Below are 17,016 nucleotides of genomic sequence, written 5' to 3' on the forward strand. Positions count from 1 at the left end.
GTTTTGTCTCTGAGTCTATTTCCTGTCAGCTGCAGTGATGGTCATTTGTTTCCCAAAGAGGAAACCAAGGCAGCCCACATCTCCAGAACCAGACTGGCACTGAGAGATGTTCCATCTTGAATCAGTCCTTCCACATCTTCCTCAAAGGAAGCACAAAGAACCCAGCGTTACCAGAGCTATATTTGGACACATTCAGCATAAGGGCCTACAAGTACCTCTACTGTTAGGCGAAATACAAAATGCTTGAGATTGGTCAGAACTACCCTTGCAGATAGGACAAGATGGGGAACAATGGCTTCCTATTTGATCCTGCATGGAGAAACAGATGATATCATCTAATTGCTTTTGCGGCTTTCCACAAGCCTTGCCCATCAACACCATCTAGACTTCTTGGGCAAATGGGGGCTAGATCCAATCAAATCTAGTTCCTCACCTCCAACTTCATAGGAAATCTTAATCATGATAAATAACCATGACAGCTAATTGCCAACTAAATAATAAGAAGAAATATATTGCATTCCTGCCCCTCTTCCTCCTTTCCAGATACATTTTGTTGGCTTTGGTACGTATAGGGTCCTGGACTAGATGGACCTTAGGCTGAGCAAGCAGAACTTTGTTATATTTCTTACATAATTTATAAGCAAAAGCTACCCCTCTTAGGAACCATCGAAGAACTCAAACAACCTGAGAAGTCCCAAATATGAAAGAACTTTCCTGCACACCTGGGCTGCTTTGAGCCCAACATTCTTAAAATAACAAACTACTTAGATGAAAAATATGCCTAAATGAGAATGGTAGCATTAAGAAGACAGTGTTCTCAGAGGGGACTGCAGCCCTAACTATCTCAGCAAGAGTCACACAATTCCTTGGCTGCCTGGCACAAATTGGGTTTGGAGAGAAGAAGGAAAGCAAGTACATTCTGATATTTCGGCACAGCACGTTGACTCCTCAAATTATGAATTTATAAACTTGGCAGCAATATTCCACTGTGTTGATTTTATTTTATTTTTTTAAATTAAAAACACACTTAGGATGTTGTCTTTTTTAAAAAAAATATCTGGGCTTAAGTAATATTGGTTAAATGTAAGACACTTAGTACATACTAATGAAGAACTTTGGCCCTGGCCAGTTTTAAAAAGGACCCCCTCCCTTTTTTAGTAAATTACATTGCCCAAAACTTGAAGAGAAAAAAATTATTATGATTTTGCCTATCAAACCTTGGTGAGCATTTGACTAATAGCATCTTCACTCAAGAGACTCTGAGCCAGTGTTTTTCAACCTTGGGAACTTTAAGATGTGTGGACTTCAACTCCCAGGATTCTCCAGCCAGCTGGAGGTTGAGAAACACTGCTCTGAGCTATCATAGAAGTTTAAAACCTTGGCTGGCCAGTCCAGCTCCCCCCACCATTATATTTTGTTTTGTTTTGTTTTGTTTTACAGCACTGTTCTTGTCTAATAGGCCTCTTAAGGGATATGGTCTCAGTCTGCTACTGTGCCCTGTTGGGCTGGAGCCCATCTTCCTTTCAGTAGCCATCAGGAACTGACTTGTGAGGAAGAAGAAAAGGGCCACTGGTCTTGTAGTGGTCAACTGTGTCTTCCTGAATAGCCTGTTTCTCATAGGTGGCCATGATAGGAGGATGACTTGTTAACAACTGGTTTACCTTATCTTTCCCCTCCTCTTCTCCTTCTGCATCATGTTTTCTTCTGAGGGTATGGATGATCTGGGCTATTATTATTATGCAAGCCATCCTGGGAACTTGTTAAGATGAAGAATGTACTGTTGTCTACTTGGGTTCAATTAAGACACAGAAAAATAAATATCCATTTATCATCCAGTGACTAAATAGTAAATCACACCTCCAACATACCACCAAACACTTTTTCCTCATGTTCTTATAACAGCTTAAAGCTTGAATGGAGGCCCCTTGCTTGCCCATTAGACAGCCAGCTTAGTGTTGTGATTAAGGCACCAGACTGAAACTAGGAGACCATGAGTTCTAATCCTGCCTTAGGCTGACTTTGAGCCAGTTTCTCTTTCAGCCCTAGGAAGAAGGCAAGGGCAATCCACTTCCGAAATCTTGCCAAGAAAATTTCAGGGACTTGTCCAGGTAGTCACCAGGAGCCAAGACTGACTCAAAGGCGCGCATGCACACACAAACACACACAAACACACACACACTTTCCCATTGCTTTAAACTCTGCCCCCTCAAGTACCATTCCTGCTTCCTTTCATTGCCAAGCTAGTGTTTAATCCAATCCCCCCTTTTCTTTGAAGTTAGAAAAACAAGCCCTCTGCCTCCTTTTCAAACCCAGTGCCAGCACAAACTGCCTTCTGCTCTATACACAGTCCTGCCCTTCTTGAGTGGAGGAAATGAATTATCTCCATCTGTTAACTGATCCCATTTGGGCCATTAAAGCATAATGACAACAAACAGCTTCCCTTTGTCAGGTCAGAAGAGGCATTTCTGTACAGCATCCAGTCTATAGCTTTACACACAGAAAGCTTGGGCCTTATGGTACCTTGACTAACATCAGACCTATAAAAATATATCCCCTGTCTTCTGCACTGAATTGTAGGAATGTTGGAGAATGCTCACAAAGTCAGCATTCCACCAAATGGTGCCTCAGGTGAGGAACATCTTTGGCACTGTCATGATCTCCAGCCATTTCAAGGAGCAGCAAAAACTGTGATGAGGACAATACTCAAACTTCTTCCTCAAGAGAAAGAAAGATTTCTTCAAGAAACTCTTGAATGTACATTTGCTACTGTTATTCAGAAACTCCATCGTCCTGGTCCTGTAGAAGTCTAAAAAATCAGGCAAGGGCTTTTTAAACAATCTTGGCACTTCTTCCAGAAGACTGTAGCTAACCATCTTACAGATCTTACCTACTTTTAAGCAGGTCATTTAGTTGGTCATTTAGCTGGCTTTAAAGTGTAGCCTTTCCCAACCACGGGGCCTTTCCAATGTATGGACTTCATTTCCCAGAATTCCCTGACCAGCATGGCCATTGCTGAGAATTCTGAATGTTGAAGTCTACACTTTCGGAGGATATCTAGTTGAGGGATGCTGGCGCAGAGTACTGTTAAGAAAAAACTACATCTAGCACAGAGGTGGGCAACTTGTGGATCTAGAACCAGATATAACCCCTGACATTACATTTTGCAACCTGAAGAAATCCTTCTGACCAATTTTGTTGAAAACTGAATGTACAATTCCTTGCCATTTCTGATGGGAAACAAACTATAATTCACAAAACAGACATATCACAGTTAAACAAATTCTCCTCCCCAAAATAATTCCCACCTAAGTTGTGGTCCTCACCCCCCACAAAGGGCCACTAGAATATCTGTGAGGACTCACTTGACAGATTATCAAAGGTCATTCAATAGAAGAATGGCCATTGCCTTCTTCTATTGTTACAATAAGTTTTCAGAATTCACTCTGGCACTTAGAACCATCAATATTATTGTTTGGGGCAATTTTTGAATCCTTGTCTTGCCTTTGCTGACCATATCTGACTGACTTCTGCCATTGATTTATTTTGTCTACAAGATCATGTAACCATAAAATGGGGCATTTGTTCTTTTTTTTTTTTTTTAATCTATGCATTTATCAATCATTCACCTGTCCATCTCCCTACTCACCCATTCATGCATGCAGCTCTGTTTTGGCATTATTTGCAAGTATGGATTTTCCCTGCCACATAAGATAAAAAGTGCACATTGTAGGATCAATTAATCCATATTTAATCTGGCCATATGTACTTTCTGTTTCAGCTGCTATGTCGGTAACTGCCTGCCTAATGAGGTTATAGTACAGCAGATACATCCTTTTTTATGGTGCCCATGACAGTTTCCAGCACCATCTGCCTTTCATTTCAACCCTGCCTGCACTAGGGGTAGGCTAAGCCTTTTTGTGGATTCTAGGAAATCTCAGCAGGCTTTTTCAGCTTGACTGAACCCTAAAAACAAAACTTAAAACCATGTTGTTCCAGCTCCTTTCTCCAACACAACCACCTTTCCCCAGCTCTGAATCGTTTTTGGTCCCTTTGAGGTAGGGTAGCTGCCGAAAGAGGACTCTAACTGAAGTTGAGATGGCTCAAGAACCACAACTCAAGATTTTTAGCAGGGGCACTCATTTATGCAAACATTCATTCTGGATTCCTGCTGAAGACCCTACTCAGCATGCAGACCTCTGCTACTGGGGATCTACAGCGACATCCCTCATGTAAAGAAGGGATCTTGTGATGGATTCTTTTGGGGGAATGCTGCAGACCACGGACAAGAAGTGTATTTTTTCTTCATTCCTATGTTCCAATGGTGATTTTATTATACAAAAACAACAATTCTTACTTAAACAAAATTTACGATACCTATGTATTTCTAATGCTTATCATTATGCCCAAAATGAATGTACCTGTTTCTGTATGGGTTATGTATCTCCTCTGTAATTACACAACCTCCCTTCTCTCTTTTCCTGGCCTTGAATTGCCTACCCCTGTGTTAAGTAGCATGGTTAGCTAGCACTGTCCTTGCCTGCCTCTCAGCTGTGGGTTTTGGGGGTACTCATTTAGCCATCTTAGCTTTGGCTGGCTTTGTTACTGGCTGGTATTTGAGGATTTTCGGACAAATACTGGTTGCTGCCCCATCCTAAACTCCTGCAGGGACTTTAGCACAGCACCGCATGTCTCTGTCTTTGGCTGGGAGAGGAAAGATTTGTTACCAGCTGCCGGCTGGCTGTCGGTTGTTAGCAGATCTGGAGGAATTGGCACGGCTGCCTGGTTCTGCTGTTCAACTTAGCTTTCAGCTGCTTTTGTGTCTGAATTCTGCAGCCCCTTTTCCCACACCACTCGTCTGCTGCACCTGATACTTCCTCCTCTCCCACCTGCAACCTTCTCTTCTTCTGCTGTCCCACACAACTACAGTCTCCTGTCCCTTTGTCTTTGTCCTGATTTCATATCTCAGGACAGTTACTTTCACCATGTCCTTGCACGGCTAACTGCCAGAGACAAGCAAAGTAACATCATGGATTGTTTCTTTACTCCATACATCCCTTACAACATCCACACCCAAGCGTAGAAGGTGTCCTTCTCTTACAGTTGGAGCACAGGTATGGCCCAGCTCCTCACACTGCCTTTAAGTCCCTGGGAGTTTGGGAGGAGGAAGAAGGGGCTCTCATTGACTGTTGTCTTTCCGCGTACCTCCATAGGCCCTGAAGCCCCAAAACTGCACTATTGTGTAACCCTTCAAGTTGTTTTCAGGGAAATAGAGAAGAGTCCCAGAAGCTCAATTAGAACCATAGCAAGAATTATGTGAGTGTATGTTTGGGGCTTGTTCTTTGATCCCTAATTGCAACAATCATTTGAGAGGTCCCCACAGACCATATGGACAGGGTAGACAAATGCATTGGGTATAGGAGGAAGGATGGAAGTTCCGTTTATGGTATAAAAACCGAGATAGATCATTGACAAATTCAGTTCAACAGCTGATGATGCAGTTATCCAGTGACTGGACAGGTGAAACTGGGCCAGGTATTTGGCAGAATGCTGGTGGGATCACTTGACAAATCTCACCACATAATGCTCCCCTGGCATGCCCAGATTCACAGCACTTTTCCAATTGTGTTCTAAACATGGAGAATTTCTTTTTTTAAAATACAGTATCTAAAAGGACAGGTATGTTTTGTCAGGAATTCAAACAGGGATTTCTTCCACTCATTTTTCCTTTAGAAATCAATATAATCCTTAGGACTGAAATTGATTATACCAGAAGTGATTTATGATTTGATCCAATTAATTTCACCACTCCATCAATGATAGGGGAATTGGGAAAGCAGTTGCCATTAAGCACTAGGAAATAAGACAATTTAGATTTTCCCCCCCTTTTCTCAGCCAGGCTTCTCAATTGCCATTTGTATTTCTGCTGATGATTTTCCCAAGCTCCTGTCAGAGGAAAGAACAGGATAACTTGCATTGCTTCAGAGAAAGCATCATTTGCCCATGTCCTGAGATTACCTCCTCTTTCCTTTCGGCTGATCTCATGTTGCGCTGAGTTGCCTCCCACTCTTTTTTCTTTTTAATCAGATGTACAGTACAACACTTGTCTTGCTCTCAGGATTGAGGCAAACATGCTCCTAATTCACTTGAGAGTGCTCTGGTGAGATGGGTTTTATTTCCCCAGAGACCGCAAGATGAGACTGATCCCACTGCTGATACCTAGGAGTGGGAAGGAAGTTTCCTCTGAGTTGATGTGGGCATGCCAACGTTTTCATTCTCCCTTCTCTTCTTTCGGGGTGGCAAACACTAATCTGAGCAAGGCCCTAGTGGCCTCCTTGTTCACATTACCATATTCATTGGAAAGGATAACTGTTTTTCCTTTATCGCTAATAAAATGGAAAGGCTGGCTTAAACGATAAGGTCATGGGGTCTCACCTTCCCTTTTGACAGAGGGTCACAAGAAATGCCAGGCAGCAGCAGCACTGGAGGTAACAGTATAGAGGCCACATTCCTTCATGAATCCACAGAAGGCTGCATGGAATTGTCTTTACCTCTGCAACGGGTGCATAAAACCAACCTACACTGCCAAGCGTGTGCTGGGTTTTGCCCTGGTGCTTCTCTACATGAGCAGACGCGGCTGGTAACAAACTACGATGTTTCTCAGGAAACCGCTCTGAGAAACAGCTGACAAATTATACTATTATGGTTGGTTGCACAGTCAGCCAGATGTTTAGATGGATTTGGCATTTTTGTCCACCTGTCGAGTCCTTCCCAAGGACCTGGGATAGGCAGATGTTGTTGTTTAATAATATTAAAGGTATCGTCACAGGATATAAGCTGTTCCAAGTAAAGCTGCCTTTTGCAATTGACTGATGGTGATTTGGTCAATGCTGATGGTGTTCGAGTGGTGCTCCAGATGTTTTGGAATTGCACCAGAATAATAATAATAATAATAATAATAATAATAATAATAATAATAATGTTTTATCCCACCTCTTTTTTATATATAACTCACAGCAAATATACCTAATATCCTGCTTCCTATTTTCCGCACAGCAACCACCCTGTGAGGTGGATTGGGCTGAGAGGGAGCAACTGGCCCAAGGTCACCCAGCCAGCTTTCATGCCTAAGGCAGGACTAGAACTCTCAGGCTCCTGGTTTCTAGGCCAACACTTTAACCACTACATCAAATGCTAAAGAAAGGAAAGTCATGGTCATTTGTATCTGCAGAAGTATAGTCTATTCTCTTCCATTTTTAATATATCAGAGGATTCATTTGTAGATGGACCTTCCTCTGGTGTGTGTGTGTGTGTGTGTGTGTGTGCTGGTAATGATAATGGGCAGCAGATCATGCAAAGCCAGATGACTGGAAAGGATCGGATTTGAAGGGTTGGGAGAATCTATGAAAGCCCTTTCTGTAGATAATGGACCACGGGGAGCTCTTCAGGGATGCAACCTACAAGTTGTCCCTTGAGCCCTAAAATGGGGATTGCCTGTGTAGAACTGGGACTAAAAGATGTGGTGCGTGTGTGTGTGTATGTGAGCCCTGAGCATATTCCCACATGCTTGGCTGTCTTCCATCTTCTAAGATCTTCTTATACTTACATAATAAGACTTACAAAATCTTTGGCTGCTCTTCCTGTTGGACGTGCAAATATCAAGAAGGCAGCTGAGCATACAGAGAAATCAGAAAGTTAAGGTTACAGACACCTTCCATTGCTTTCTCTTTCCTCCCCTCCCTGGAGCCCCACTCCTCTTCTGGCAAATTCCCCCCCCCCCGAGTTTTGCTGGTGCACCAGCGCTTGTGAGCTGTTTCATGTGTATATCATCTCTTTAATGTATTATGCATGGTAGTATTTAGCTGTGGCTGTCTTTATCGGGGTTTAATTATATTTAAATTATTGTTCTTGTTTTAAAAGCCATGATTGGCAGGTGACTGCCTTGAAAGGCAGGATGCACACCCCATTTCTTAAAGAAAGCTAGACATTACACAGGTGAAGAGGCAGTACGAGACAATACAGGCACCTCTTCTTCCCCATTGCAGTATGAAGCTGCAGTTCTGACACTTCTTCCATCCCATTTATGTGTAATGTATTCTGAGCAATTGAGATGAGTAAGGATTAAAAGAGTCGGCAGAGAAATGCTTCTCAGAGCTGTTGGTGGAAGCAGAAGGATGTCTGGAAAACAAGAGTGAATAGCTGTGACATTAACATTTGTGTGAAGGGTAATATTTGGGGATAGTTTACAGCCCAATCCAATTTGCCTAAAATCAAGGCTGTCTCTGAGTTACCAGCAAGAATCTAATTGGCAATTTTGCCATTTTATCTACACATTAGGGAATGGCTACAATGACAGCCTCATCTTTCATTGTTCCAACATTATTAAAAAAAGGAACAGGATGTCTGGATTGTAGCTGGTTATTCTAAAAGTGCCCCTTCTGTAAGGTGAACAGGAGTCTGGCAGGGAAAGTGATGATGACAAGGATGACGATGACAAAAAACAGGTCTTCATGGTTATCATTAAGAGGCTGTGTTGGATGAGAAAAGCGGTGCCTTTTGCACTATTATTAAAGCTACTGATAGTCCATCTGCTGTGACTTCAAACCATCCTGATTCTTTGCAATATGATCCAAAAGGTATGATATTGTAGATGATCTTGTTCTTTACAGTAGCAACGGATTGGATGGGACTGAACCCTGCCGAAGTTTGGAGACAAACATGATGTTAAATGCTTGATGATATTAAAGCGAAGAGGCTGAGGCTGAGGCTGAGAATTATAATGTTCAAAATGACTGGAGAGAAAAGGCATTGCCTATTCTTCTGCTCAGGGCCAGAAGAAAACTGCACTCCTGGTGCTGTGGTGCAGTGGCCTCTCAATGCAAATAGCAACTTCAAATAACTCATTTCTCATATTCGTAATCAACCAATAATTTTTTTTCAACACCAGAAGTTACTGTTAAGTCCCCCTCTTCAACAGCCTTTTATTCTTGAATGGCCATTTTTGTATCAGCCCTAGAGACATGTTCTAGATCCATCTTTTCAAAAGTTAATCCCACTCAGGGCTAGAAAGGCTTGCTCTCAGGCAACTGAGTGAGTGCAACCCAAATGTCCCGAGTTTGCCAGTTTTAAAGCCTTTGGTTGTTGTTTTCTTCTTTAATTTCTTGCTTTGGTTCTATCTCATTCTGTTCTAGAATGTATTGGAATTCTAATTACATTTGATTTAATTCTGTTTTTGTTCTATTTAATTTCTCTTTTATTTGCTGTTGCAGCCTTCTCAGACTCTGAGATGTTTGATTATTGTTTTGTGAGCTGCTTAAGGATTATGTAAGGAAAAACAGGGATATTTTAAAAAATGCAAACCATTCTGGCCACATTTAATTGGCTGGCGGGTGGAGTTTTGCATCACCCTTTAGGGCTAAGTCTATTTGTGTCTAATTAGATCCATGTGGCTGAAATAAGATTAGTGTCATTGTGACCATAGAAGGCTGACCTAGAAAATTCTATGGCATTAATGTCAAACAGATGGATGAGACATACACCCAAACCTATGGAGCCTAAGTGATTAACATACATGCAGAATGGTTTCTCTCTACTGCACTTCCCTATGCATTTTCACCCATGTCCATCGCATGCCTACGGAATGTGAAAGCAGCATGTTTAGTTCATCTCTGCGAGAGAAATAAGCCATTAAGCCATTATATTATCACTTGTGGAGTTAAATATTGCTTGGAAAATGTAACATGTAGCAGCAATTTAGAATGAACAGTAGTGTAATTCCAAACAGCCTTTAAAATACTGTATATTAGAATATTGCCATTGCATTTCCTCGCAATTTTTTGCATCAATGGAACAAAATACTATATGCTTGATTGAAACTGATTGACACTCCCTAATTATCGCTCCTGCATATGAAATATATACCCTGAGCACTGAAAGTGAACAATGTATAAACATTTTTTGGAAAATCAATTTTCTGAATTATTTGAAATCTTGAGCAATTGTGGCTACTTTCACAAATCGGCTACAGTGCCTATTCACAAAATATTTATCTGTCACCTATCTAGCAGACAATTTTTTGTAACCTTTTTGTTGGGAGACCAAAGGCTATTGAGATGCCGTTTCTCAGGGGGAATATCATGACAAAGAGGAGACTACCCTAGCTTCATACATCATTCAGAGAAAGAAAGCAGGGTGTGTGCTGCTTTTCTATCATAAAGAATCCCTGCAACTTAAAATTAGTACCCTGGGATGGCTGTTTTCTTCCTCTTCCCAATTCATTTTTCTTTTGTGCTATGCTTTTTAGACTGTAATATCAAGAACAGGCAGGAGACTTTTTGGAGGAACAGTATAAAAATGCTTTAAACATAATGTTCCCTTTCTGGCATGATTTATTTATACTATTAAAGGTTTAAACAGTTTGGGGATTATTCTTTTATCCCTCCTGTGCTGGTTAATGACTGCAATAAAGTTATTTATTTATATTTTATCCCTCCAGCCAGCCTGTTCTTTTTGATAGGTACAGGGCTTGTCCCCAGTCAGGTTGGTAGATTCAAGGGAGTGAATCTTTTCTGCAGGAATCCTTCAATTATGAATGGGTTGCCAACTCAGGTCCATCAAATTCCATCATGACAAACTTTTGGTGAATGCCCCCCCCTCCAAATACTTTTTTTTATGTCATCAGCTTTTTCTAGGAAATGTTTTTAATAGGGACATTATTGTTTTATCATGGCAGGTTGGTTATACAGTAGATGTTACCTCAGTGCCATGTAAGTGAAATGACCTCACACACCTGGTAGTTTTATTGTTATCACATTTCTTTTCCTGTAAAGAATTCATTGTTGTCTACCTTGGCTTCCTCATTTTCTTGCTAAACCAGCATGGGTACTTAAACCGATGTGTGTGGTTCGCTTTAACTTCATCATTGGTGGGTCCTTCCTATGTTCATAGAACTGGGACCTGCCTTGGCTACTTTCCTCACAACAACTATGGAGGTGATCAGAAGGCCTCCATTAAAGTATGTGTGTGGTGGTGGGAGATTATGTGCTACAACAACTGAGCTTTAAAATCTAATCAGTAAAAAGCTTGGTTAGTCATTAGTCAAGGCTGGGGAATGAATGAATGAATGAATGAGATTTTCAATAGCCATACAAACACATGAAAATATTTTTGCCACCATTGTCAATAGTACTTTGTCCATGTTCTTCCACCTTCTACCAGAATGACTACATTTTCAGTTGTGTTTATGATGTAAGCAAAATTCTACACCTCCTGGCTGCCTGGAATATCTTGCACCAGTGCCTAAGCAAGATCATTAAATGGAATAGAGAAGTGGGGGCCACAAGATATATCCATTCATTGTGCAAATCAGCAAAACTAAAACGGCTTTTTCCAGCAGATACTTCATATGGGAAGATATACAGTATTTCTTATCTTCCAGAAGAGACCACCAGAGGTACTGAACACAGAAAAACCTGGAGGAGAAGTACAGTAATAAATTACTATCTCATTCAGTGACTTCCTTTACTGTGTTTAACCCTGGGTTTGTGCTTTATTACTGCTCATGATTTTCCATCTGAGGATGATCAGAGTAAGTGAAAACATAAGATACTGCTGCCATTTTTGCAAGCAGTAATAAACTGCAATTCCAAATAAGGGCAATCAGCTCTGGCAGTTGAAATACATTTGGTTTATTTCTTTTCTATTTTTTTTTACATATACATATATCATATACATATGTGAAATCCTTCACTGGTTTGTTCGTTTTCAGAAACATAAAAATCCATTCAGAAGACTTTCGGCTTTGTTGTACCAAAACAACATTATGTCAACTTATTACAAAAGAAAAAAAACGTAGTTATCATCATGAATATGAACACACAAAAGGAGATGAGAAGAGAGTACGGTATCTCACAGCTTTTCAGGCAAATTGTCCGCAGACTGTAAAGCAGTGTTTCTCGACCTCAGCAACTTTAAGATGGGTAGACTTCAACTCCCAGAATTCCCCAGCCAGTTCAAGTCCACCCATCTTAAAGTTGCTGGGGTTGAGACACACTGCTATAGAGGGTTAACTCTAGCAATGATAAAACAGAGGGAAGTGAATTTATTTACAGAAAGGTTAAAGCAAATGTAAACGTAATCTCAAAAGTATTATTTCAATGATATATAAAAACAATATCCACATAAGTGAGAGTCCTTCTTCCATAAATGTAGTGGAGGATCTCTCTAAGTGCCTTCATTTAATGTGAAATTGCCTTTCCAGTACCTGAAAAAAGGGAATAGAGATTTCAAGGAAAATTCTATGTTACCTATAGGGCAGCCTATCCCATCCTGATGCCCTTCAGACTGGACTATATATTTTCCTGTAGTCCAAGAACAGGAGTGTATTTACTGTATGAAAAGGTTTTTTGGATCCTTTGGCTAACCGTATGAAGAAAGTAGGTTGTGATTTACATCTTTATGTTCCCATGGGGAGAAATTAACATTCTTAGACAAGGTCCTCGCACCTGCCCTAGGTGTTCATTTCTGACTTTTGCTTGGTAGAACATAATCTACTCTGTATTTCAGAAAAACCTGGTCAACAGTTCAATTGCTCAATGGATAGTTGGGGAATATCAACATTTACAGAAAGGGTAGCCTGTAGATTAGGGTTGATGGAGACCAAGTAATTCATATTGAGTTTTGGTTTGCTATTCAGATTCCACTTTAGGGAAAGGAATCAAGATCAGCATAATCTACATTATCTGAGGGCAACTGTTGCTTGGAAAAGAGAGGCAATTACTTTTTGGAAGAATTTAAAGGTATATTTTAAACAAGGAGTTTCAACCAATATTTATTACCTCTCTCCAATAACTGTGTTGAACTATACCTCTGCTCAACTGCCACTTCCCAGAAAATCACTTCATAAAAACTTGTATCAATACAGTAAGGGCAAATCATTTTGATGGCAGCTACTGCATATTAAATTGTTAAAAGACTTCAGCTTCAAGTGTGGTACACCAGGTGTTGCTAGAAGTGGGAGGAAGGGAACCTCATGCGTTCAAACCACAATGGCCAGCCCAAAATCCTCCTCCACACTTGCCACCATAAACTATTTTACTATGTGTTGCTTTTTACCACATGATACATGGTTTCATTTAGGATAGTGTTTTTCAAACTTGGCAACTTTAAGATGTGTGGACTTCAACTCCCAAAATTCTGCTGATAGGGGAATTCTAGGAGTTGAAGTCCACACACCTTAAAGTTGCCAAGTTTGAAAAACAATGATTTAGGACAACACACTGATTCTCTCTTTTATAAGATTTGCCCTACTTTCCTTGTCTGGGCATCAAAAAGCCACTGTAGGTAAGCAACCCTCTCTTTTTTCAATGTATCATCCCTCAATTCATTCCTCCCATTTTAATTCTACTGAACAGCTCTCAGAAGAACCAACATTATAACAATAGAGGATCTCTTCCTTGCATTTAAACTTAAACTCTTCTCCCTTGACCCAGGTTGATATGAGGCAAAATAAAATGAGATACCTTTGCAGGGACTCTGTTCTAAAGTGAAGCTTTCACCATTTAGGATTGGTCTTTCAAGAAATAAAGTAACTTGCATCTGGCCTAATACAGTCTTGTTCTTTAATTTCAGTAGAAAAACAAAGTGCCACTGATGTAAAGAAGCAAAAATAAAGCACCCATTCCCTGCTAATTCTCTTCAAAGTTTCAAGGAAATGGGATGAACTACAGCACTTCTACATAGGCCTGATGGATTTATATGTTCTACCTCTGCTAGTATGTTACCAAGTAAAACTTCTTTAAACTCTTAAGAAGAACAAATATCATATATGTGTACACAGTCAAATTTTACAGAGAACTGTACCACAAGTGATTATGTAAATAATCATAGAAGAATGGTGCAGGGAGACCACCTAGAGGTAAATCTAATTTGTTAAAAATGACAAATATAAACTAATCCTCAGAGCTGTTGCAAATGTCAGCCATGCTACTTCTTCAAGTGATATGAATGACATAAAACAAATATGTGAGATTCTTAAACTCTGCATAAGAGGTGGTATGGAAAAGATGCTGCAGAACTCTGCTGAAAAAGATGGCTGTTATATTTTCAGTCACTTCAAGACAAAGAGATAACCTAATCACAGCAAAACTTTAAATATAAGCCACAACTTATGAGGCTGGCTCATCTAGATCCAGTGGAAAAAGCCACATTATCTCTTGTGTATCTCATTATCAGACAACAATCAAGTATGAGTTCCACCTTTGCTAAGTCTGAACCAAATGAGTTTTTATCCACACCACACCTCTGCAGTAGTAACACATAATTGTCAAGACACACAGATATGCTAGTTACATTCAAATATACCTGATGAGTTTTACTTACAATTTAATTTAAATGAGGCTTCTCATAGAATTTCTTGACCTGATATCTTCCCAAGTTTCTGGCATGCCATTCCTATCATCCTCAGCCAACATGGGTAAAAGTCTTTCCGGTTTGGAGATAATAGGAACTGAAGTCTAACAATCTGAAAGGCCACTATTGGGGAAAGCTATTTTAAAGAAAATGTTGCATTGTTGTATCTATACAAATTAGAGATGAGCAAGAAGTTTTCAGTGGATTCAGAAATAGTTTGGGCTCACTGAATTAATATTACAAATCTCTACCAATGGCTGAACCAGAAAATTCCCTCAACTTGTCCTGATAGGTTTTCTAACAGTGCTCCCTCAGATTTCAAGGAATTCTTTTCTTCCCAGGCTTTGCAATCTGAAAGCCTTTCAACTGGGAGATACTGCGGACTGAATATAATCCACCTTCCATGCAAGGCATATGGCTTATCACTGAGCTCTAGGTAATTATACATGGTAGACTTGAACGGATCTTTCAAAACTATATAGTCGAGTAGAAGACCAACTTCCTTAGAAGGCTTTTCCCAATTTCCAAGGAAGAACTTGCTGCTGGAATCCAATAATTTCTTGATTTCAGAAACCATGATTCCCCACTATAAGCCACACAGTCAATGTTAAATATGGGTTAACAGGGAAAAAAACTAGTCCCAATAAATTAACAGTTCAAACTTCCTTAGCCTTATGAATACAATTGCCAGAAATTCCAAACAGCTCAGCCAAGCTTGTAATATTTTCAGTCACAATACTTGCATATCACTCAACAGAAATTCACTTAAGAAGGATGATATGTATTACTAATGCAAGATGAACTTTAATCTCTGTATTGCCAAATTATTCAAATTCTCCCATTATAGATAAAAGTTAAAAGCTGCATGATTTCTACCCTGCTTCTAAAAAATACACTTCTATAATTTTGAAAAGTCAGTGGCCAATGTTGAAATTATTTTTTTTCCATTTTTTTTCAACTGGGAAAAATGGAAGATTAATTGTTTTGTCTCATAATTAACCTAATTTGCTTGGTGATATCTCCAAAAAAATTTCTCCCTCCCCCACTGATCTTCCTCATTGCATACAGTATTTTATTTTGATCACCTTAGTCCACATTCAAAGTGAAAAGCAAAATTTGTGCTATAACAATTCTCAACTTTCAAACATGCCCAGAACAGTCAAAATACTTGAAATATCTTTTCTGTCAATCCTCACTACAATCCTATAACACTTTGGACATACAACATATTGTCACCTGTCTATTGCAGATGGGGACCTAAAACTGTAAGATGAGGCTTGACTACAAACATACAGATTCAGAACTCTGTTAAAATTTGCAGCTGTGTCTGTTAATCTGGTTAAATTCCAGTACAGTGCTGTCAAAGTTGTACTTTAAAAGTTTGGGTATGCTCAGATAAAGCAACCTTAAAAGTTCTAAACAGAATTCAAAATATGGTGCTGATTTTCAGACTTCTCAGTCTGTTGCAGAGTGTGAATGCATTGCACCTTTGCAGATAATGGGACTAGGGACATATTGTAAAGCTGGAAATTAAATGGAATGAATCTACTATCCAGAGATTCTTCTTGAAAAGGACTACAAATCTGGCTCAAAACAGGTCCCAAATCATAAACAATGCAAGATACAGCTGGAAGGAGCTAAAAGAAAACATGTATAAGAAAATAACAGGAGAATGCAAGTAATTTCAGGGGGGGGGGGGTCTGTTAAAACAAGAGCTTGCTTGCTTGCTTCTTTCCTTCATCTCAGTGCAATAAATAGGACCATTTTGAAAATCTCAGCCCAGTTGAATTTAAGTCAGTGACGCATACCTGCAGGGACTTTTAAAAAGTTATGACAATCTGCATGGGCTGGGTATCCACCACTCAGATTTCAGTTTGGATGTTTGTAACCAGGAGATGGAAATCAGCTAAGCCTATTAACATGCCCATGGTTCGAGAAGCTACAGTGCTGTGCTGTCTTGTGGAATGCAGTTGTTGGACTGAGAACAGAGCTGGTGGTAGCAACTGAAGCTCAAGACTGAGAAAGAAATAAAGACATTGTACAACTGTCAGGGACACAGTGGGAGCGGGGTGAAGGGAGACAGAGGGGAACTGTGTTCTGGAAAGCTGATATAGCTGCTTCCAGACACAGCAATAATTTAACTATCCAGGGATTTAGACTGGAAGAATATTCCTGTGGGTACTGTAATTACTGATATGAGCTGCAGGATTTCATGAGCAACTTTCAGATCAGGTACGATCATCCACACGTACCTACCCAAATTTCAAAACCCCAGAGACTGAAAAAGTGATCCCAAGGATGTCCAAAAATGCCATCAGGTCATAAGAGATGTGGCTATTTTGCCACAAGTACCAATGGCAAAATGAAGTAACATTAGGAAAATTTTGAGATATAAAAATATAACCAGAGACCAGTAAAATATACTTATATAGGAGCTTCTTGCCATGGACCCTGACAAACATGGCATAATCTTAAGGATTATATACATAATTTGAATGCCAATGTATAATTCTTACAGAAAACAAACGATGCTCACAAATACCAATAGAAAAATAGCATAAGTTAATGTAAGTACCTAGCCCCAATCTAATGCCAGCCAAAAACTCTTAA

The sequence above is a fragment of the Candoia aspera genome, chromosome 2 (genome assembly GCF_035149785.1).
Source record: "Candoia aspera isolate rCanAsp1 chromosome 2, rCanAsp1.hap2, whole genome shotgun sequence".
NCBI lineage: Eukaryota > Metazoa > Chordata > Lepidosauria > Squamata > Boidae > Candoia > Candoia aspera.